The sequence below is a fragment of the Hibiscus syriacus genome, unplaced genomic scaffold (genome assembly GCF_006381635.1).
Source record: "Hibiscus syriacus cultivar Baekdansim isolate YM2019G1 unplaced genomic scaffold, ASM638163v2 tig00111427_pilon, whole genome shotgun sequence".
NCBI classification, from domain to species: Eukaryota; Viridiplantae; Streptophyta; class Magnoliopsida; order Malvales; family Malvaceae; genus Hibiscus; species Hibiscus syriacus.
In genome coordinates this window covers 3510597-3535109 of record NW_024063088.1, presented here as the reverse complement: position 1 = coordinate 3535109, position 24513 = coordinate 3510597, and the positions used below count along the sequence as shown (strand labels likewise).

At 34.3% G+C, this 24513-nt stretch overlaps 1 pseudogene; it reads right to left on the bottom strand.

The window, feature by feature from the left end:
* Nucleotides 1-9024: 9024 nt before the first annotated feature.
* Nucleotides 9025-22021, bottom strand: LOC120163143 (annotated as a pseudogene).
* Nucleotides 22022-24513: the final 2492 nt, after the last annotated feature.

Here is a 24513-nt window from a genome sequence, read left to right as displayed (position 1 = left end):
CAGAAATTAAAAAATTTCAATAAATGAATCATAAGCTAACTATAGACTCGAACTCATAATTTCCACCACAATGACAATGTGTAAGCGACCTACAGCCTGACTTTCTAAAAAAAGTCCCCAGTGGAGACGTCAAGCTGTCAAAACCATTTTTTCATAAAACAATTAAATATTATTTTAAAAAATGATTATGATTTAATTTGGAAAATTTGGTGATTTGGAATTGATTCGAATAAAATGGAAAATGAGTCACTATCGACCTTTGGATTAGGTAGGTTGTATACTTAAAAACGTCTTTTAAAAACAATTTTAAGAAAAGTCGTTTTTTAAGACAAAAAGCTGGTATGTGTTTACAAAGATTCGATGAAAATGAGTTCGAGAGTCGGTTACGCGTGGGGAATGATTAACACCCCCACAGCGCCCAAAATTGGTATTGTGTTGCTTACACGTTGTTGTAAATTGTGGAAATCATGAATCGAAAATAAAATTAAATTATTATCCATTTATTGAAATTTAATTAATTTGTTTCAAATTGATTAATTCGAGAAAAATCTTTAACTTGAAAAGAAATCTCGAGATTAGCAGTCCTCTGTCGGGAAAGCTATTTGACTATTTCTTATCCGTAAAGAATATTTCCTCTTCGATAAAACACGAATCGAATATAATTGAAAATCGATATTTGCATAAAATAAAATACCACATAAACACATTGAATTATTTGAATAACAAGATTCAATTAGTAAAATAAACTATATTTATTTCAAGTCTCATTTCGTTTGAACATCGTATCGGATTGTACCACTTCGATCAAGTGATACTTTCCACTCCCGTTCTATAACTACGGGTTATTGAATATTCAAATAACATATCAAGATAAGGAAATAAGGTAAAAAACACAATTATAATTGAAAAATAAAAATATTTACAACATAAAAATAATATTTATTAAATGTTATACATAGTAATACATAAATAGGAAACATGCATATACATAAAGGACTGAAATGAAAACAAATAAATATTACAATCCGTAATATAATGAGCAAAAATAAGTATTTGAACTTACAAGGACCAAATGGAGAAAACATAAACTTAAAGGACTGAACAACAAATAAAAATATCTAGAGCCAAGAACAAAATATTAAACAGTATGTACTAAAAATGCACATCACCCAAAATAATATTACGGACCAAATGAAATAACAGAAACTGAAAGGCTAAACAATAATTACAAATAAAGTAGAACCCATATCACAAATGTTAAATAATACAGGCACTCGAAATGAAATAACCCATAACTAAAAATAAGGACTAAAATAAAATATCCAAAATTACATGCTAAAATTGAAATAACTAAAAATATAATTTACAGTGACCAAATAACACGCGTAAATAATATGGCCAAATTAGAAGCAACAATATTTAGTGAGGAACAAACATGTAAATAAACCCAAACAAATATTATGACAACACAGTGGCTAAAATAGAAAGTAAGCAAAATAAAAGGATCAAACATATAATCCATTTCATTCATGGCGAAATAATAGATTACAAAACTGAAGGGCCTAAAGCTGTAATATGCCCAAAAATCATGAAAGCACGAAAGTAAGGGCAAACTGTGTCGTTTTGGTTTAGGTATTTAAACCCAAACTGAGGCCCTTTCTCACCAACTCCCCTTATTCTCCTTTGCCTCATAAACAAGAGAGAGAGAGAGAGAGAACTCCCTCAACAGAGAAGAGGGAACGCCACCGCCGGTGGAGCTCACGGCGACACACGACGGCCAGAGAGATGCCACCACCCCAAATGTCTCGACCCCTCTCTTTGATTCTCAACTCCATTCAGCCTAAAAACCCCTCTAGGACCCTAGATCTATAATTTACCTCTCGACAAACGGCTCTGGCGATTTTGGCTTTCCCCTAGTTTCGAACCCACGGTGAGATTCTCTTTTCATTCCTTTATTTTCCTTGATATTTTTGTTGATTCGAACTGTTTCCCTCTTAGTTTTTTCCTTTTTTGTCTTCGGTTTTCTTTTTTCTCCCCAATATCTTCTCTGTTCTCTCTATCTCTTCTCTCAAATCCCCTCTGAATCTCTTAATATCCTCTATCTTTTGTTTTATCTTGCATGTGATTGGTGGCTGATGGATATGATAGGGAAGATTTCCCTATGCTTAGGCTTGATGACAACCCCGATTGCTTAGGATTACATTGTCATTTTATTTTTTTCCTGATTTCTCTGATTTTGCTAATTGATTTGGTACATATCACTATTGATGGATGGGAAGGCTATATGACATATTTGGTAGTAGCTCGATGGCTCAATGGCGCTCATGCGGTGAAGGAAGTCATGCTTGAACGACGCTGGGAACTGAGGAGTCGACGGCTGCTGCTGAGCTAGTGAAAAAAAAACCTAAACTAGGTCATCTTGGACATTGAATCGAATTTAATCCAACAGTGGAATCCAAAGTAGCACATGGAACCTACTAAAACCTAATGTATTTTAGGGTTTGAGTCAGATCGGATCTCTAATCGGTCAACTATTTGGGTCTTGGGTCGGGTTGAGTGTTGGGGCTCTAATTGGGTTGGATCTGCTAAATGGATCAGTTTGGGCTTGAACTGGTTTGTATATGTTGGGCTAGTCAGGTAGGGTGGGCTGAAGTAATCTGATTTTGGGCTCTCAGTTGGGGTTGGGCTTGTAATGGTTGCAAAATAATGTAAACAAAATAAATATAATAAATATAGAAATAAATATAATATATTTTGGTTGACCCAGACAAAACAGGTGTCTACACATATTTATTACTCTATGTTGGTAATGTTTAGATACAGTTAGATGAATGAGTATTTGTACTAGTTATATTATGCAAAAGTCTGGGCTTTTTAAAGGGAAGTATCGATATGGTGTTCATATTTATGATATTGTTCATTCAGTTTCGATTTCCAATCTATGGTTTCAAAACAAAGGTAATATTCAAGTATTGAGGCTAGATTTGGCACTGATACTCATGAGATATAAATATTGTAACACCCCCAACATGTATCCGACCCGGATCCGAGTCCATGGTGTCACATTGACTTCAACATATTTTTTTCTTACAAAATGACTAAAAGTTAAATTCCTAATTCAAGAAAATGATTACTTTTAATTTGTTAAAATCAATTGGTTTTACAAAACATTAAGAGCTTATACAATTTAAATTTTTGGACTACATGCCAACTACACTCTATATAACCATATACATATACTCAACTACAATTCTAATCTGATCTGTGGAAAGGAGAATCTGACTCTTGCTCATCTTTGCTTATCTTCTCGCTTTCCAGAACCTACATGCGAAACACTCACACGCTAAGTCTATGACTTAGTGAGGCATATAAAACGTATAAGGTAACTATAATTCTTAACAATGAATGCATGCTTCATACTATCAATCATAAAACCTTATATACAATTCATGTAACAAATATATACATACACATATATCATCATATCATATAGTATTGTATATTGTTTCATGTTCATTTAATCATTATCTTATATCACATTCTCTGTTATCCTTTGAATCATTCCTTTTCATAATTCTTAATCATATAATCTACAATAGTCATCTATCTTATCTCTTATTCCATATGCTTCTCTTTATCATATAACCCATAGACTCTTGTTACATATTTATATCCTATTATTGTGTACTAGTTCTTTATATTCTATTAGTTCATTTTCACATAATTTGTCACATAAACATATATCATAACGTATCATAATTTAATTCCTATGATATCTATATGACTTCATTCCTAGATCTTTGTGTTTTATATCACCTAAGAATTAAACAAGTTTTAGATCATCGTTTTATTGAAACATATAGAATTTCCTATACAACTTAATTTTTGTACATATTTCCTATTCGATGTACTATTATTATCAATTATTTTACCTCAATTCTCATTTCCTAATATAGTTCCATTATACTAGTTCACTACAAAGTATTTTCTCACCATACGATCATAATTATTTATTTATATAACCCCATAGTCCACACTTATTACATATACCTATACTTATAGAGTTCACATCATCTCTCATATAATACTTGTAACATATCATATAAGTTCATTTTATTCTTTTATATTCAAATATATCATACCAACATATTTCGCATAGAAACTATAACATATGCAATAAATGAAACATACACTCGTATCCAATTGCTCAATCACATATAACAATCATATTAAGTTTATTTATATTATCTCTTATTGGCCCATGTACACTTTGGAGAGATATGTGAGTTCATTAAGGTTGTGCATTATGTTGTCACCACAGCTCGAATAAATTCCCACTAGGGGCACTGAATATTTGTCCGAATGACCACTCCTTAAAAACCATATACATAATATAATGGACCAAATAAGTATATCGAAGTACCACATATATGTTCCACAGAATTATATATGTCCGAATGACCACGTAGAACCCTGACTCTTGGCATGCCAACTATACCTCTAGCTCTCATGACACGTAACATGGGCATCATCATTATGTTTACATATATTCACATAGACACATTCTTATAGTTTCTTATCATATCACTCATATCATATGGCTTATCTCTGTGATCTTGTAATCATATCACTTATGCTCACATAACTCATATCCATATGGCTTATCTCATATACATATGTTCACATACTTAATGATCACATAGCTTATACCCTTTTTCACACATAGTCACCTAGGTCCACATTATTCAGCTTACTTCACCTTCATATATTCATTATCACATAATTGATCTTAATCACATAACAATAACATCCATTCACATATATATAACATATACAATAATATATCACACATATACTCATATCAATAGCATGCTTATATTTATGATTTCATGTATGCTAATATAGAAAATAGATTTGTCACAAGTCTTATTTCATTCATCATATATACTAACTAATATGCACTCATCTGACCTCACTAGTCCATGCCAATCTCTTATCTCTTATGATGACCATTACTTGTCGACTTGTCCAGACATTGCTCTCGATAGATATCTACACAATCATACATATTATATTATATACCTATCAGCATTCCCAGTATCATGATTCTAATTCTTCATTTCTTAAACTAAAGGAAAGGCTACTTTCATTTCTTACTTAAGGTAGGTATCGGTACCCCCTATAGGGTATCGGTACATCCCTTAACGAGGTATCGGTACACTACTAGGTATCGATACCCAAATTACATTCGATAATTTCTCGTTTCATGGGGGTATCGATACCATCTTAAGGTATCGGTAACCTTTGAATGTCTTCCCGAATTTTACTCTTGATGTATCGGTACCTGATTAATGGGTACCAATACCCCATTGCCCAGAAATCACTTTTAGGCCCAAAAATTCACTTATTCTAACTTAAATCCTTCATAACTTAGCTCCTTAATACCCTTGACTCCAAGATACATACTCAAACATTATCTTATACATTTAACACATCTTTATCTTCAAAATCACATCCTCAATATGGAAATAAAAAATCATACAATTTTCCAACATGTTTATAATTCATTTTTATTACTTCTATCTTCTTAATTAGACCTTGACAAGTCAAATTCTACTTCAAAATCCATTTATTCCTTCTTAATCAACAATTCACTTAAAAACTCATTTTACTTAATCTCTCATAACTTGAAATTCTTTGAGTATTAAGCTACCCTAAGCTTCCCTTAAGCTTATTTAACATCCCAAAAATAAAACCGACTCAAAACTTGAAAGAATTAACCAATTGAAAGCATTCTCACCTTAGCAATGGAGACACGGGAAGAGAAGGAGAAGAAGAAGCTTGCATCTCCAGACTTTTTCTTTTTCTTTTCTCCACTTCCACGTGTTTACACCTTTTAATAAGGAAAAATAAAAATCTTCTTAGATAATTACCGTATACCCTCTCATCCTTCCAACTTTACTATTAAATCCAATATCTATAATTAAGTCCCTGAACTTTTAACTTGTTTCAAAATTGAGCACAAAGTTTTCAAAATTTACAATTTAATCACTAGCGTTGCTTTGGGATGTTACAGATACCCTACAGTGAGTATCAATACTTGTATATAAGTATTGATAACTTGGGGTTTTAATTGGATTTTGAACCTAATTTTGATATCAATACTCAAGAAGAGTATTGATACACAAGGCTTAGTATTGATATTCGTGTATAAGTATCGATACCATCAGTGAGGTTGGTTAATAGACCTTGATTATCAAATAGGACTTGAGAGTAAGGAGTCTAATAGCACTTAAGATTGAATAATAAGCTTAAAAGTGAGAATTCAATAGTATGTGATTGATATGCATAAGAAAGAATATGATGTGAGATTCCACAATTTATACCTTTGTTTGATATTTGGGAAACTTCAAAGACAACTGAGATACTGTGTTTGACGATTATCTATTTTGTGTGGTGAACTATCTGAATTTCCCAAGAGTTCTACTATGGCACATAGGAATGCTAGTTGGATGTATGCTTTAATGATATGTTGCCTAGATTTCGTCTAAGATACTATAGAGGGGTAGGCTAATCCTTCTTCGAAGTATTAGATTTTATCACACTAACTATAGGTGAATTATAATATTTTAGGTAAACATATATTTTAATAAATAAATCAACAAATGTTCATATGTAGAATGATAATTGTTTTATTTAAAAAGTATATAAAAATATAAAAGCATCATTCCATTAAGCATCATTATAAGAAAAGAATAATTTGATGATTTTTAACTTGACTAATATCTAGTTAACTCATAACAAAAAATTCAATCGGATATTTTATTGATAGAATAAATATTACAAAAACTAAAAATAAAATAAAAAATACATAGCTGACTTTACCTATATTAAAAACCAAAAAGTATCTCCGTTTTACTAATTTGGAAAATAAAGGGTAGTTATATAGTACGACGGCCTAATTTAAGGTTAATAAAATGCGCAATCGAAAATATTAAAAAATCTTAATATTTTCGGTTGAACGCAATCTAAAATGTTAGTTTTTAACATTTACGCAACTTAAAATGTTGATTTTTTAACATTTCTGATTGAAATCGAAAATGTAATATTTCAATTGTCAACCGAAAATATTATAATTTTTCTTAACATTTTCGATTGTATCTTTCCTTAACCTTAAATTTTGCTGCTACATTCTCAAAATAAAAGAAAAAAGCGTAAACATAAACAAAAGGGAATATTGAAGATTGAATGTCCAAAAAAGTCTCCCATCGAATTTCAAGAGACTCTAAATCTAAACAAAAATGCCTTATCACACTGAACTAACATTGCGCATGTTGCAAACATCAATACAAAAAGTATTTTTAAAATTATTAACTCAAATCAATCGATCAGACCCATCTAAACGATAATTATCACATTGATTCTACCCCCAAAGCTGTTTTTAAAGCTCGACTTAATTACTTTTCTGGGATTGCTTATGTATTTTCCTTTAGATTCTCAAAAGTTTTCCAACATTTTATAGTGTCAATGATTGATAAAGTTTTTCTAAAAGCCTAGGCTAAGTGGAATGCTGAATTTTAATTGGTGTTATTCATATGTCCCTTAAAACTAAATGCGCAATCGAATATTAAAAAATCTTAATATTTTCGGTGAACGCAATCTAAAATGTTAGTTTTTAACATTTACGCAACTTAAAATGTTGATTTTTTAAATTTCTGATTGAAATCGAAAATGTAATATTTCCAATTGTCAACCGAAAATATTATAATTTTCTTAACATTTTGATTGTATCTTTCCTTAACCTAAATTTTGCTGCTACATTCTCAAAATAAAAGAAAAAGCGTAAACATAAACAAAAGGGAATATTGAAGATTGAAGGTCCAAAAAAGTCCCATCGAATTTCAAGAGACTCTAAATCTAAACAAAATGCCTTATCACACTGAACTAACATGCGCATGTTGCAAACATCAATACAAAAAGTATTTTTAAAATTATTAACTCAAATCAACGATCAGACCCATCTAAACGAAATTATCACATTGATTCTACCCCCAAAGCTGTTTTTAAAGCTCGATTAATTACTTTTCTGGATTGCTTATGTATTTTCCTTTAGATTCTCAAAAGTTTTCCAACATTTTATAGTGTCAAGATTGATAAAGTTTTTCTAAAAGCCTAGGCTAAGTGGAATGCTGAATTTAATTGGTTGTTATTCATATGTCCCTTAAAACTAAGGAGGTTATAGGGTGGGATCGGATTTTTAGCTCATTTGAATCCGACCCAAAAATTAATCCCTCACCTGCACCTAACCTTGATTAAGGAGAGTTCACCCGACTCAAAATCCGATTTTTTAGTCTAAAATTCGCACCCGACTCAACCGATCTAAAAATTATACATATAATCATTTTTATTAGGTAAAATAACCTAACCGAAGAAAATGAAATTAAAAGATATTATTGCAATTGTTCCTAGATGTATAAAGGAAAATTATAATATCATGTAGGGTAGGGTAAGATTTTTCACCCTAATCATGAACTCCACTTCACCCCATCACATCCTAAAAATTTCAACCCGTCTTGACTTAAACCCAAATTTTTAAAATAAAAACTATCCCGATCAGGTCGGATTAGGACCAGTTGGGTCCGAATAAAATTGTTATCCCTACTTAAACAAGTAATGAAATGCTTACTTGCTTAGTGCTGCTTCACTTCCAAAAGTATGCAAATTGAGCGATGATTGCTACTCTGAACAAATCTTCGCTGCTTGGCCTCTAATGCAGATAACAATGAAATACAGCAGCATAAGCTTATTATATTTCATTAATAATCTAATGAAAAAAGCATAAACTATACAAGAAAAAGGCCACGACGTTTAAGGAAACTAAAAGTAAGATGATGGGGGTATTGGCATGTGGTGTGGGGAGCTGAAGGATGCCAAACGGGACGGCAGGATCGGATGTGAAGGCTGACACTGGCTTCTGCAGTTTCATTTGTATAGTCTGATTACAATGCACCCTTGTAGCAAATATCAGCATATAATTGTCGTCGGGAAAAATCAACTGCTACGCTTTCGGCTGGAGCCGTGTTGAGCCAAATGAGTGTCGTCCTGAACTTCTCAGGGAAAAGAAATTTTGTTCATCAAGGGATCGTAGATGAAAGAAGATTGCATCAGAGATGAAACTTACACATGAGAGAGCAGATGAACAAATATGGGATTGCAATACACATTTGCTAAACCGGTCATGGCTCAGAGGGTTTGGGGGCTTCTGCTGATTCCTTGGCGTTCTTTACAACCAGATCATAATTGATGGAAGCCAACTGAGACAAATTCTGTTAAAAAAGAACTCCAGTAAATTCTACAATATTACTGCAACATTGTAATAAAGGCGCAAATGGCGTTTAAACAGAGATATTAGTAATTTATCATCTTTCCCACAAAAAACAACTATTTCCCCCAATGCCTGGGGATAATTTAGATTCCCACTTGCACCAATATGATAAAAATTGACGATTAAAAGTAGTTAATAATTAATTCAAATCCATCTGACAATTTATACAGGAAACGGTAGAGTGAGTAGTGGTGGCCATTCTAACCTTATACGAGAAATTACTAAATGATACTTTACTGCAAGGGCAGGAGCACTGAAATCCGTCAAACTGCCACATTCATCTCCCTGGTTCATAGGCATAAGAAATCTCAGAACAGCAATGGTCCGTATTTGACCAGTTCAAATAAAATCATATCTGCGCAATCTTAAGATGTATATGGGAATCATGATCATGACTCTTTAAAGAATTATTCATTCTCCTCTCTAGAGATACCGTTATCTAGTCCTTGTTGATGTTTATAGATGGAGCCTGTTTCTTCATCTAAAAGTGGTCTATGCAATAACTTCATTCAAATGAAGTCCTACAAACTTTTCAAATATATAGAACTAAGAAGTTGCCTCCTTAAATTGCTGTGTAGCAGAGGCATCATCGAAGTATCATCCATTATAAACAGAAAAAAATAAAAAGAATGTTAAAATTTTCACATACATCTTCATCTTGCATGTTGCTGAGTGACCCGCTGCTGCAGGTATCAGTCAAGTCATCGAGATCACTACTTCCATGAGCTTGTCCATCTTCTGTGTACCGGCTCATAAAGTAACTAGTGTCATGTGCTTCAGTTGATGGAATAAACATAGCCTGCATCCCAGTAAGGAAATCTCACTAAGTTCTACAAATATTTTAATCCCTAATCCTCTTTATTTATTCTTCAAATGAATTTGTTTTAAAGAAAAATGGCATTAAAGACCTTTTGTCTTGCAAGTGTACTTCAATTAATATCCATGAAGAAAGCATGTTGCTTCACCTATCCAAATATTCGATTACTGTTAACATCATTTTAACGTGTAAAGAAGTCCCTGCCAAGGGCTCTAGGCAAATTACCTCACTGGCTCCCGTGGCTCCTAACCTTGAACTGGATTTTCTGTTAACAGTCTGAAAGGGAGCAAAGCCTACAAGTCCTCATCTCACAAAAGAGATGACATGGACTCTGTATACAGTCAATACTATAACCTCAGGTTCAATATTTTTCTTATGGATGCCATTGACTATTTTTCATGATTAATTAATTCTTTCATACAAGGATAGAACATTATCTTTATCGTTCTGATGGATTCAGTCATAATACATTCAACAGACGTTTCTAATTACCAACTAGGGAGGGTTATAGGGACTTCATTCGGTTTATGGTCATGCTTTTTGTCAGATGCTTATGCTTTGAAGGTTATTTACTAGTGCACTACTTGTCATGATCATTAATGAGTATTATATGAACACCAAAAATACTGCAGGAATGAATGTTCTACAATGAATTTTGACCATATGTTTTCTATCGTTATTGCTTATCCATGTGTGAAGTGAATATGGGATATCCCATCTAGAGTCTGCCGGTACTTACTCGACGGATCAACAAATTGTTTGCTAAAAATATTTTTAGCATCCTGTACTACAATCTTTATGAGACATAAAATTAAGTTAGATTTAGAGCCTATGACAATGAAATAAATAAATAAAAAACAAGTGAGGCGGTGGTAGGATGGCTTCAGAATTCCTTTTCACTATTTTCCTTCTGAAATTTTGGCTTAGTGTAAAATGTGTCTTATCGGTTTCCACACCAATTATTTTTTATCCCATACCATGTCCATATATGTATCTTGGCTTCAAAGTTCGCATATAATCCTAGTTAAATCACGCGTTCATGTTATATAAATTAATTGGTACTTACAGAGTAATGAGCAAAGAATTAAGATAGAATGATCCGTCGTAATGTTAATATTGTGAACCAGACAAACATTGGCTCAAACTACATGTACAATTTTCAACACCTCCTAAATTAATGATCTGATCGAAAGGGAAAAACAAATTCATACACGCCTACATACATACATAACTATCATCCAAAATCGTTTGTGTGACCTACCTGTGGGGTTTCAGCATTGAATGGAGGAAGGCCTACAAGTAGCTCAAAAAGAATAATACCCACAGACCCAGTCAGCAGTTGCAACAGATTGCATTCCCTAAACTATTATAATGTTGAGCCTCAACACAAAAGGATTGCAGACAGATATTAGGATGTTATGCTCAGCTAAAATACTTTCAACGCATTTTTTCGAATCAGTCTGCCTTCTTCAAAACCTGTAGAAGTAGAAATAACATTTACGACAAAACATTAACAGGTAAAATGTGATGGTAAGTGTCACCATTTTCTGGTTATATATACACCTACCTTTATAGCAAATAAGTCTCCAGTTGCTCTTTTCCTAGCAAGGAAAACTCGCCCAAATGCTCCCCTCTGATTGGCTTTATTTTTCAAATATTCTATAATGTTCAATCCTTAGTGCATGGATTGATCGACTTGCACGTAGACTACGAATTGTATATCATCACTACTGAGCTATCTCATCAGGCAATTATTCGATGAGTGTCGACTTTTTCATCCTCTATCTACCCACAAAGTTGCACATATTTTTTCCCTATAAATAGAAAAAGAAAGGATATATATGAGAAGGTATGGATGAATATACCATAAAGACCAGCCAATATAAAGTTATTAAGTAAATGAATGATGATGGAAACATAGGCTAAAATCCATATTTAGATTTGCCAATTAATTTAACTATAGAACCTATTAACAAACTGGAAAAGCAGTGTGACTATAAATTTTGGGACAGGATACTTACTGCAATAGCTTTTCTATACGTCTCCCAAAAGTTTCTACAACAAGGGCATCTGCCTTCCCATCTTGGATGGCATATTTTAGTTCATCCAGGCGTTCAAAGCATAAACTCCAATGTATTGTAATCGCAATCATTTGCATTTCCAACAGCAGAGCAATATCCAGCAGCTTTTGTATCTGCAAATTTAAGACAAAACTCTAAAATCAAACCAGAGTATGCATCTTGAACTCTCAATCAATTGAACTGACGGTGATAAGATCTGTTAGAAATCACATGATAGTAACTGTGGATGTCTTAAGTTCGAGATGCTTACTAATGCAAAACAGAATACCACAGACACTAGATAGTTTGAAGGAAATAAAACTACAATGTAGTCATTGCAGAAGGCAAACAGAAAATCCCAACATTTCCCAACCGCAAATAAATAATAATAATACAGCAAATCAGACTACTGCATTTATGAGAATCACACTGGATGTAATAAATCCACGTTAAGAAAGTATGTAACAACAGGGACCATGCTGTAAACAAACTCAGTAAGGGTGTCTGAATAGTATTTAAAGAGAATTGATTGAAGACAAGGTTAAACATAGAAATATAACTTATGAAAATATCCGTTTGGTGATTCTCAAGCTCGCTATTCTTTTCCGTCCACTCAACAGCAATTCAATCTGGTAGTTCTTGGAGTTAACAATGGTGATCGTGGTGTCAAGCTTCCTCCTGATGAAGCCTTTGTGCATAGATCGAGTTGGTTAGATTATATGTTTTCACATGATGCATCATGCAGAACATTCAGATCCTCCATAAGAAATGCATTATCAACATCAGGCACACAATCAAGCATGTCAGAGTATTGACGTGAATGATTGCTATGTTTTGGTGAAAAGTCATCAATATCTTCATGTACTGTAAAACTTGTAGCCTCATACTTTAACGTGGAATGTCTATACTTTTGGGTGTGCTTTTTGGTGTTCATGAATCAAGAATTTTGTCAAGGGTTTCAGCAACTCTTTCAAGACGTTCATTCACAATTAAGCCTTTCAAGTTACATCATCAGCTATGGTACATTCGAGAGTGCTCTTCCACATGTACAACTGGTATTTCAACCTCACATTTTTTTTCGGCAAATCATTGAATTTTCATATGTTACACTTTGATGATCACCCCAGAATGGCCAAGAAGTTTTTGGTGCTTTGGAAGATTGAGGATGGCATGATGGAGTTTCTAGAGGTTCAGTTCTAGGAGTTGGAGTCTCATCTTTAGCGTGAGATTGTTCTTCTCTACTTTTGGCATTTTTTTATAGGAATAATAGGCCTCGATAAAATCCCCTTCGTGATTAACGGAACTTAAAAATAGTTCATTAATCCGCAAAAGGAGGAAAAGAGTGCCCTAGGATTTCATTAACCTCAAATATAACAAAGTAATACAAACTAATCTCCCTCAAGAGATACAAAACCAGAAAGAAACAGCCCTTAACAGAACATAATTCAACCAATACCAGCCTTACCTAGGACATCCGCCTCTATATTGGCTGTCCTACTAACCCAACTAATAAAACCTTCATAAACACTAAGCTTTTGAATAATGTCTTTAACAATTTGAACATAAACAACAGGACAAGAAACCACATCCTTAACCCAGCCAATTGCCACCTTACTATCACTCTCAATAATCAATCTATCTTTAAACCTATGGCGAATAGATTCATAAAAATCTAAACCCTTTAGGATAGCCTTCAATTCCATTAAAGTTGGGGGCCCCGGACCAGCAGGCTCTTTGAAGGAGCCAAGAATTGAACCAGACATGTCTTTCAAAATACCATCTAAACCACTCCTCTTCCAATCACTCGAAGTAGCCGCATCCACATTAAGTTTAATAAAACCGATTAGAATGGGACGAGTAGGAATCCACTAAGGAAGGGTCAGCAATAAGATCATCCTTGGAAATAGTAATTTGAGTTTCCTTAGCTAGAAACCATGAAGCAAGCCTGCACCTTGCTAGAAAGAAAATTTCTGCTCGATCAAGCTTCCCTCCTTCAAACACTATAAAATTCCTGGTCTTTCAAATTGTCCATAAAACAGCTCCAGGGATAAATGACCAGATAAGAGAGTTGGTCTTCAAGTCATTCCAAGCCAATAGGAATCTTTTAGCATCTGCATGAAAAACAGACTGAAAATTCCAATAGCCCAAGAATTTCATCCAAATTGGCCAAACAACCGAACAGGAACAAATAAATGCGATGAAGACTCTTCTTCTAGATTACAAAAAGAACACAAAGTATCATTTATGTCCTGAACACCTCTCTTAACCAGAGTTGCCTTCACTGCCAACTTCTTTAAGATAACTTGCCAAAGAAAAGTCTCTACTCTTGGAGGCAACAGACCCCTCCAAACAATAAACTTCCAAAATTTAGCTTCCTCTGAATCGGGAGAACCCGAATAAGATAGATTGACACATGATTTCACAGTGAAAACCCCTTCTCCAGTCCCCTTCCAAAACAATCCATCAGCAGCATCAGCAGAAATAGAAAAATCAGAGATAACAACCATCAAATTTGCCCATTGCTCAAATTCCCAGTCATTCAACTCTCTTCTCAGCTGAACGTTCCAAAGCCAGCCCCCTGAACTGAACTCCCCAAACTGAAATAATCTTCCTGTTTTGTTCACTGCAATAGAGAATAGTCTAGCGAACAATACCATCAAAGGATGATCCATTGCCCAATTGTCTTTCCAAAACCGAATGTTCCTCCCATTGTCAATTTTATAGCTATATTTGCCTCTGATACTACAACCCAACGAATCAGCTTTATAATGATTACTCACCATAGCTCTCCACATCCAAGAAAATTTAGGAGAAACTTTACTGTCGAACTGCATCAATGAAGGGTCCAATTTATATTTGATGCAGAGCATTTCCCTCCAAACTGCCTTCCTCTCAATAGCAAACCTCCAAGCCCACTTTTCCAAAAGTGCCCTATTCACCACATTTAAATTAGGAACCCCCAAGCCTCCTTCAATTTTTGGTTTACAAACGTCGGACCAGCTTACCCAATGGATCTTCTTGTTCCCATCTCCACCACCCCATAAAAAATTTGACATAATAGAATTTAGAGTCTTGTAAACTAAAGCTGGAACCTTGAACATTGACAAAAAGTATATAGGGAGTGAGCTTAGGACTGATTTAATTAGAACTAGCTTGCCTGCCAGTGACAGAGAGAAGTATTTCCAGCCCGCTAACCTCTTATTAAAGCTTTGAACCACTGGATCCCATAGAATGTTGGAGTTCCTATGTAAACCTAGAGGGAGTCCCAAATATTCTGAGGGAAAAGAACCCACTGAACATCCAATCATAGCTGCCCAATCCTTAATTTCCTCTTTCTTTAAGTTCACCCCAAATAATTTACACTTCTTCAAGTTCAGCTGAAGACCAGAAATAATCTCAAACACTCGAAGCACCCATTTTACATTCAAGATCTGTTTTTTCGACGCACCACAGAACATAATAAGGTCGTCAACAAATTGCAGATGAGTTAAATTAAAATTCCTCTCCTCTTTTCTAATGACCAAACCCGAAAAAAGCCCTCCTGAAACAGCCTTAAGTATTAATAAATTCAAGAGTTCCACAACTATATTGAACACCAATGGAGACAAGGAACAGCCCTGCCGAAGACCCTTCGCCATTGGAATTTCCTCAGTAGGAACCCCGTTCACCAAAACTGAAACAGTTGCGGATGTGATACATTTCGAAATTCAACCTATCCATCTAGAACCAAAGCCCATTTCCTTCATTATTCTAAACAAAATAGGCCAGCCAAGAGTATCATATGCCTTCTTGAAATCAGCCTTAAAAACACAACCTTTTAAACCATTCTTCCTCCAAAAGTCAATCCCTTTATTGGCTATAAGAGAACAGTCCAGGATTTGCCGACCGGGGATAAAAGCGAATTGACTTGGACTGATCAAATCTGAAATGCAGCTCCTAAGTCTTCTTGACAGACATTTAGAGAGTATCTTATACAATCCACCAACTAAGCTTATAGGTCTAAAATCATCCAGACCACCAATGTTTGAAATCTTTGGAATAAGAGTGATGAATGTGTGATTTACTCCATATTCTCATGCCTTCCCCAAGTAAAAATTATGAAAGAATTTCATAATATCTACCTTAAGGACCTGCCAAAACCTCTTGAAAATCCCAGATTAAAGCCATCAGGACCCGGAGCTTTGTTACTACTACAAGACTTCACAACATCCCAAACTTCCTCCTCATAAAACTCCTGCTCTAAGAACTGATTCTGCTCCAAATAAATTCTGGAAAAATCCAGTTTCAAATCATCAATTTCTAACGTAGTTCGTTCATTATAGATCTTAAAAAAAATACTCTTTAACTATGGCCTTAATTGCAGTTGGATCTTCAACTGTTTCCCTTTGAAATTTAGAGCAAGTAGAGCATTCCTTTTGTTCTTAATCGTAGCACAGGTATGGAAGTATTTAGTATTACGATTCCCATCTTCAATCCAATTAGTTCTCGAGTACTGAAACCAGATCTGCTTCTGAATCTTATGAAGCTTCCACAATTCTGCTCTAAAATTTTTCAACTCTGTTAATACCTCACTGTCGACAACACCTTGCTTCTGTTGAATATCATTCTCTATCAACGAAATTTTCTTCTCTAACTCAGAAATCAAAGCTCCTGGATACTTATCTCTGTTTCCAGACCACTTCTTAATTGCATGTTTGGTGTTCCTCATCAGACTAAAAACGCCTGCCTTCTTCTGACTATCCTTACCACTCTGAATAGAAGAAACAATCAGATCCTCAAAACCCTCCTCATCCATCAAATAATTGAATAATCTAAACGGTTTTCTACCCCATTCCACTCCTTTATTCTCCAAAACTATAGCATTATGATCTGACAAAGAACTTGGTAGAAGAGACTGCAAAATGCCCGGAAACAACTCTAGAAAGTGACAATCAACCAAAAAACGGTCCAATCTTACAAAAGTGGGATTCTCTTGGTTATTACACCAAGTGAACCTACCCCCATTCATAGGGAGATCAATTAAGCCCGTATGAAGAATGAACTCATTAAAGATCTCCATTGAACTCCTACTTTGACCCCTTCCCATTTTCTCATCTTCTTGTAAATAGACATTGAAATCCCCTCCCACACAAACGGGATAATTCTGTCCACTAAGAAAACTGCTTAATTCTTCAAAAAAACCAGATTTCTCCTCCTCCACTGCTGGACCGTAAACATTGATGAAACCACACCTGGAATTATTATTCCGAAATTTACCAAAAGTAGCTATAAATATTCTGCTAATAAACTGACTCTCCATCTCAAAAACACTGTCATCCCAACAACACAACAGGTCCCCCCGCTGATCCAACTGAAGGAGATTCCAAAACTCCTTTCAGCTTATTAATTCCACTTCTCCTAAAAAAGACCTTCTAAATTTCACAGTCTTAGTTTCTTGCAGCCAAAGAAAAGTAGGATTAAAGCTGGTGACTAAATTCTGAACAACCCTCTTTTTTTCGTTTTTCCCCAAGCCCCTAACATTCCATGAACATATTACTAACTTTGTCATCTTCATAAAAGGAAATAGGTATAGACATAACCCTCAATCAACCAAACCTTTATTAACCCCATTCACGCCTTTCTCTAAATCTATGATTTTTTCCAAAAAGGCTTCTTTCCCTTCCTTAAAAGACACACCCAAAAGCTTGCTAACCTCTCAAGTTTCTACCGCTTCTTTCAATAGAATCGAAAAAGCTGAGGAGGATGCTGTATCAATGCTCACCTGGTCAAGGGCTTCTCGATACAGGATCCTTTTAGTTCTTCTCTTCCTTTTAATCAACAAACCAGATTTGGACCTTAAGCATTCACCTTCTGAAAAGTAACCTTCAATCTCCCTCTCTACGCTCCCACCCCCAGATCCATTATCAAGACGAGGAATAAGACTCCTATCAGCAATGTGCTCTGCTGATAAACAAAGCTGATTTTTAGTACTCGAATCAACATCTAGCTCCCTCTGCTTAACTATGGTACCCCCTGTTTCAGACGAGATGTTCAACAAATCCTCATACCAATATCTTCTTTCCCTCGACCTGCTGTATACCCTTTTGCAACTGCTCAAACTTCTAGTTTCCAGCACATTACTCTCTGTTGTGAACTTTCTTCTAGATCGATGTAACTACCTCCCCCTTGAGTTGAATCCTAAATTAGTTGAAACCAGTTCCACCGGTCTTAAGTTTTCTTCTTCGGGCTCTATTTCTACACTAACTGGCTTCTCTACAATTGGGCTCGTCTCCAATACATTAGACACTTCCCTATTTTTTCCTGATAAATGAAGGTTTTCAACCAATTCCCCAAACTTATTAATTGTAAATGCTGGCCCAGAAATGAAACCCGAAAAGTCTTTTGACCCAGACTGCCCAGAGTCTTCAGAATGGGCCTGAGATCCATCAGCCGAATAATTTTGACTTCTAATCCCCAAACCTGCATACTCACCAACTTTAAAATTCCCAACAGTCTGACTTTCTGACAGACCACATTTAATATCTTTCCTATCTAAGGAAAGTCTTGCTAGCTGTCTATCCTCACTAGCTCCTCCAGAAACACGAAACACTCCCTGGTCAATCCAATTGTCAACTGACAAACGATTTTTCCCTGCTGCGCAAGTCTCACCTTCCCCATGATCTGACAACAATCTGTCTTCATCCTTCTCAGACATACTCTCTTCAAAAAATATCTCACCGGAATCCTCCACCGGAAAATTACTGAAAAACGAACTTGAATACTCACTAGCTGATCCAATCTTGATACTTACTTTGAATGATCTTCCATACAATCCAAGAGTAATCACATCTGGAACATCAAAGGGACTTTCCACCTTCAATAAAATTCTAGCCATTGTGAGGTCTTCTCTCTTGTACTATCATGAATATCTACCACACTGCACCATCTACCAGCCAACTTCTCGAAGAAGGATTCATTCCAGCATAACAAAGGAACCCTTTTTAATTCTGCCATGCAAAAGGCCATTGGGACCCCAGTTTCATTCAGTAAAGGTTCCACTCGCTCAAACCACTGTTTTAAAACCTCTTCCTTGTTGCTCCATAACTCCAGCATCTCTTCATGAGATTTAAGAACTATCACATAAGAATTCCAGACATAGCCCCATCTAGCAATTTGAACATCATAGCCTTCTTTTAATAAAGCATTCCGAATGAACTCAACTTGAAAAGAGTATTTGATAATCCCTGTTAACGACCTCTTCACCCAGTTGGCACTTTCTGATGGAATATGCATCTCAAATATATTTTTCTTGACATTCCTCCTCTGGATATCCTCAGACAATAGATCATTGTTCCCCCTTCTATTCCCATTAGACAACAGAGCATCCCTATAAGTTCTGTCGTCCCTTCTGCTTCTATTAATGTTTTCTCTTTCTCTTGATTTTGAAGATTCTGCATTAATCTGACCAGCAGCCTTGTTTGAAGAAGAAAGCACCACCCTTGACCTTGAACGTTCATCCTTAAATCTGGCAGGACTAACTGAGATCTTCCTTCCATCAATCACAACCCCGTTAAACTCATCAACAACCCTCTTCAGATCTTCCTCCCTCTTAAAATGAACAAAAGCAAAGGTGGAAAATCTGTATTTTGGATTTCTAATTTGGCTGGGAATAAAAACTCTCATAACAAGACCATGGACTAAGAATAATTCCCTAAGCATACGACGGGAAACCCTTCTACTAAGATTGTCGATAAACGCCGACCAACACTCATCAGGAACTGACTTTCCTTTCAATTTCTCTCTCTCTACGTTTTTCTCTCTCTCACTCATTCTGCTTTGTCATCCTACTTTTGGCATTTGAATCTGGTGTTTAATTTCCTTTACGATTTCTATCAACTGCAGATGGGAGTTTCTTCCAAGATGACATCCTATAGCTGCTTGAAGCTGAATCAGCACTTTTGGCAGTGTCAACCTCTGCAGTTACATGTGCACTACTTAAATTTTGACCAACATGTTCTTGTTTGCTTTTCTCTTTCCCTTGTGGTTTCTTCATCTGTTTCTCACCCTCTGTCTTTCCATCACTTACTTGATTACTGATATCTTGGCGTCCATATTCATACATCTGTTCTGGATAAACTCCAAGATCACTAAACTGATGAAGCTCCAGAATGTGGTTTTCCTCGTCACCACTCTCTTTATGGAACTGCACAAGCCGGGTGCACCTCGTTAAAATAAAAAGTAGGCGGGTATGTAATTGTTTGGGAACTCCCATTGATAGCTCCTGCCGTCTGTCATCTAAATTCTGAACAATGCCTTCACATTTGACCCAGAACTCACAAGCCGGCATCTTTGCACACCGCTGTGCTACAACCAGCAAATCCTCTAAAGTCACTTTCCATTCAGGATGAGTATCTGATGTCTTTTCAAGATTCTCCACCAAATCTCCAGCAAAAACACCCAAATCAGCGTTCACTTCCTCCTTTAATCTGTCAAACTTCATCCTGGTTACAAGCAGAACCTCCTGAAAATCGGATTCATTATATACATTTATGAACATATTATAGCTAAACAAGGAGATAAATCCAAATCCAGAAAGAATTTTAAGTAGAGTTTAACGGAAGCTATAAAAAGCTCTTTAATTGTGTATTTTGAAGCCATTGTGAGAAACGAAGATCTTAGTAAAAATAGTTATGGAGGTAACTTGCTCCTTTTTAATTGAAGTGCACCTCGTTAGAATTGCTCATTAAGCTCATGAGAGAAACTTTTCACATCAGGAGCTTTCTTCCTCCGCCCACTGGTGACGTGCAGTATAGCCCGGAAACGTGGTGACTGCATTTTCTCGGCAAAACCAACATGATTCCTCCACCAAATACAAACAACATTACAAAAATATTTCTTCGGCATTATAATTACTACATGCTACTATCTAACATGTCTAGTTCATTCCAAAAAAAACATCTCATCAATTTACCGCGGTACTGAGTGGTGATGAAGGCCTTAGTGATTTTGATTGAGTCCATTGAGACTTTTTTCCTACAAAAACTCAAGAAAACGAAATTATTTATTTGTTCATTTCCACAAATTCTCAACTTACACATCTTTACTTTGGATTTCTTCGACCATACGTAAAATCAATAGAGTTTGTTTTTATAAGGGAAAGTAAAATCAATCCTAAGAAACCAACAGGTAAAACGTGATTCTATATATAGAGATAGGGAGATAGAGAAAAAAGTTATTGGTACCTTGATAAATGGGGTTGAGATTGGGAAGTTGAAAAGTGTAGGATTCAATTCCTGCCCTTAGCTTTTCCTTATTAGGCACTTTTCCTAGCTTAACACCTACATTTCCAAAATTCGAAGGCTTTCTGGCAGAGGAAGAAGAAGAGCACCTGAGAGGAGACGGAAGCAGAGACTATCTCGTTCTAATACGGTTCAATCCGAGAGTAGATGCTAGAATTATTGAATCATCGTCGCGGCTCATGTTTGGTTCCAATGATTCGCTCTTTCCGTAATCAAAATGACCGAAATCATAATCATCAACTTCGTCTTCGGCTTCATCGTCGTCGTCCTCGAGGCCATCGCCGCTGCTCCCGCTAACGTCTGATTTCTCCGGAGGTTCGCTCCACGACCGTTGAATAGGGATCCCGAGGATCTTACGGAGCTTCGACGTCGATGAAGATGGTGATGACGTCGATAACGTAACCGTCATCTTTTCCGTCGGTGTCGGCGTCGGGTACTCCTGATTATTATCCGTCGACGACATGTCGCTTGTTCCATTCAATGCATTACGATGAAGAGTAAATTTATTCTTTAAATTATGATGATCAATTGATCATCACGTAACGAAAGAGCAGAGAATATACGCTTTTTATTAAATAAAGTTAAATTGTGAAGAAAATAAATAATTTAGAGGAAGGATAAGAAAATCCGGGAAATCATTTTGGGAGAGAAAATGAAGAGTAAGGTCTTGAGGGAATGGTTATTTTAAGGGAATGGTTATTTTAAGGTACACAGCAAGCAGTTCGTTTTAATTCTAATAAGAATTATTATTATTGGAATTTTCAATTGAAAAAAAAAATACATTTCTAGGTTTAGACATAGGTAAATGAAAATTGATAATAATCAATAATTTAATAATAAATATTAATAATAAATATTAAATAATTGATTATTATTAACAAAAAAAAGAAATACATAGAATTAGAATAATATAAATATGATAGAATAAATGGAAAAGGAGTCAAAGTGATATAATAAACGCTTTTGAAAGAAGCTATTCAGGAACAAATGGAACGTTTTCGACTTCAGGAACAATTATAAATAGAAAATTCTAACTTACTTAAATTTAAATAGAAATTTTTAATAAAATTCTAATTTTTAATAAAATTAATAAAATAGAAAAGAAATAATTAAATTAGAATTCTAATTTAATTATCTAATTATATAGATAATTATATAGATATAGATAATTTATATAGATAATAATTTAGAATATTATAGATAATAATCTAATATATTATAATATATAGAATATTTAATAAATTAATATTAAATAATAAATTAAATAAAAATGAAATAAAATTGGGTCTTGAGTCAACCTTCTCAGTCTTTATTGACTTAAGTTAAGGCTCTTGATTTTTTCTTCAATGAACAGATATTCATCTAATTATTCATGAATCTCTATTGATGCTCTATTACATTGCTCTTTATGAATAAAGTGCATAAATGATTCCTAACTATAAGATACTATTTTGTTGAGTCTCTTGATTATTAAAAGTTATAAAACAGTCATCAAACTATTTATTATGTTTCAAACTCTTCATTTTAGTTAAAAAGTTAACGACAATCTAAGCTAGAAGTTAACCTGCTGACTGAGATATGATAAAAAATTAGCGACTATTCATTATCTCATTATCTCAAACGATTATCATATCTCAGTCGACATGTTAACGTCCAACTCATACAACCGTTAATTTTTTAACGAAAAATAATGAGTTTAGAACATCATGAATATTTGGGAGACCATTTTGTAACTTTTAAAAGTTGAAGGACTCAACAAAGTTGTCGTAACCGTCTTTCGGTTGGGCCCCGGAATTGGGCTTCGACTTGAAAAATGTGGATTAGAGTCGCCACCGACCATTTTAAAACGAAATTAGGTGGGTCGGACATCATCTTACCTGATCTGCGTTTTTACCAGAAATGTGTCGGGTTCGGGAGTCAGTTACGGTCAAAGAATGATTAGCACCCTTGAACCGCCCTTTCGGTACCAATTAATTTACTAGTTGTCTTAGTTGCGAAAATTCGAAATTAAAATTAAAATTTAACAGGCCCGATTCAAATTACTTACAATTGATTGATTTGAATACCCTTAGAAGATAAAAACGTTTGACTCGTAGCGGAGTATAAAATCAAATTAGGATAGCAAGTGTGCAAACATGAGAATAAGAAATAAAACAAGAAAAAATAGAAAATAACAAAAACACATAAAAAATAAAAAAATAATAAACAAAATGAATAAAATGTTAAAAAAACAAAGACACAGATAAAGGGAAAATATTAATGGAGTAAAAAAAAGGTAAAAGAAATTAAAAAGAAATAAAAATAACGTGTACATATAAAGTAGTATTTACTAAAACAAATAAAAATAATAAATATATAATACTAAGTAAAACAAATAAAAAATAAAGATATACATGATATTAAGAAAAAAAATAATAGCAAAAAAATAAAATAAAGTAAAAATATAATATATATAAATAAATAAAAAACAAAAATGGAATATTAAGAAAATATATATATAAAAACATATAAAATATAATATTAAGAAAAAATATATATACATAGTAAATGGAGAAAAATTAATACATCTATACATATATATATATAATGATATAAGATATATATAATAAATATAATATAATATAAAAAAAGTAATATAGTAAATAAATAAATAAATAAAATTAAAAATATATATATGGGACAAAATTAATATAAAAGTAAAATTAAAGGGTAAATTTCAAGGTAAATTAAAGATTAAGATTGACTTAGGGGGAATATTAAATACTTTAAAAAAATGAACATGCCTCGGGAGTAGATCTAGGTTCGAAACTTCGAAACTCCACCCCTTTTTGGTCATCGGCGCAACCCACGCTTTGGGTTATTCAAACCAAGTCTCAAGAAAAATAGGATGCATATGCGAGAAATGAACGAATCAATGTAAAAAAAGATGCTACCTTTTATTTCATTTTCAAATCGTTTACAATAGCTTTGCCT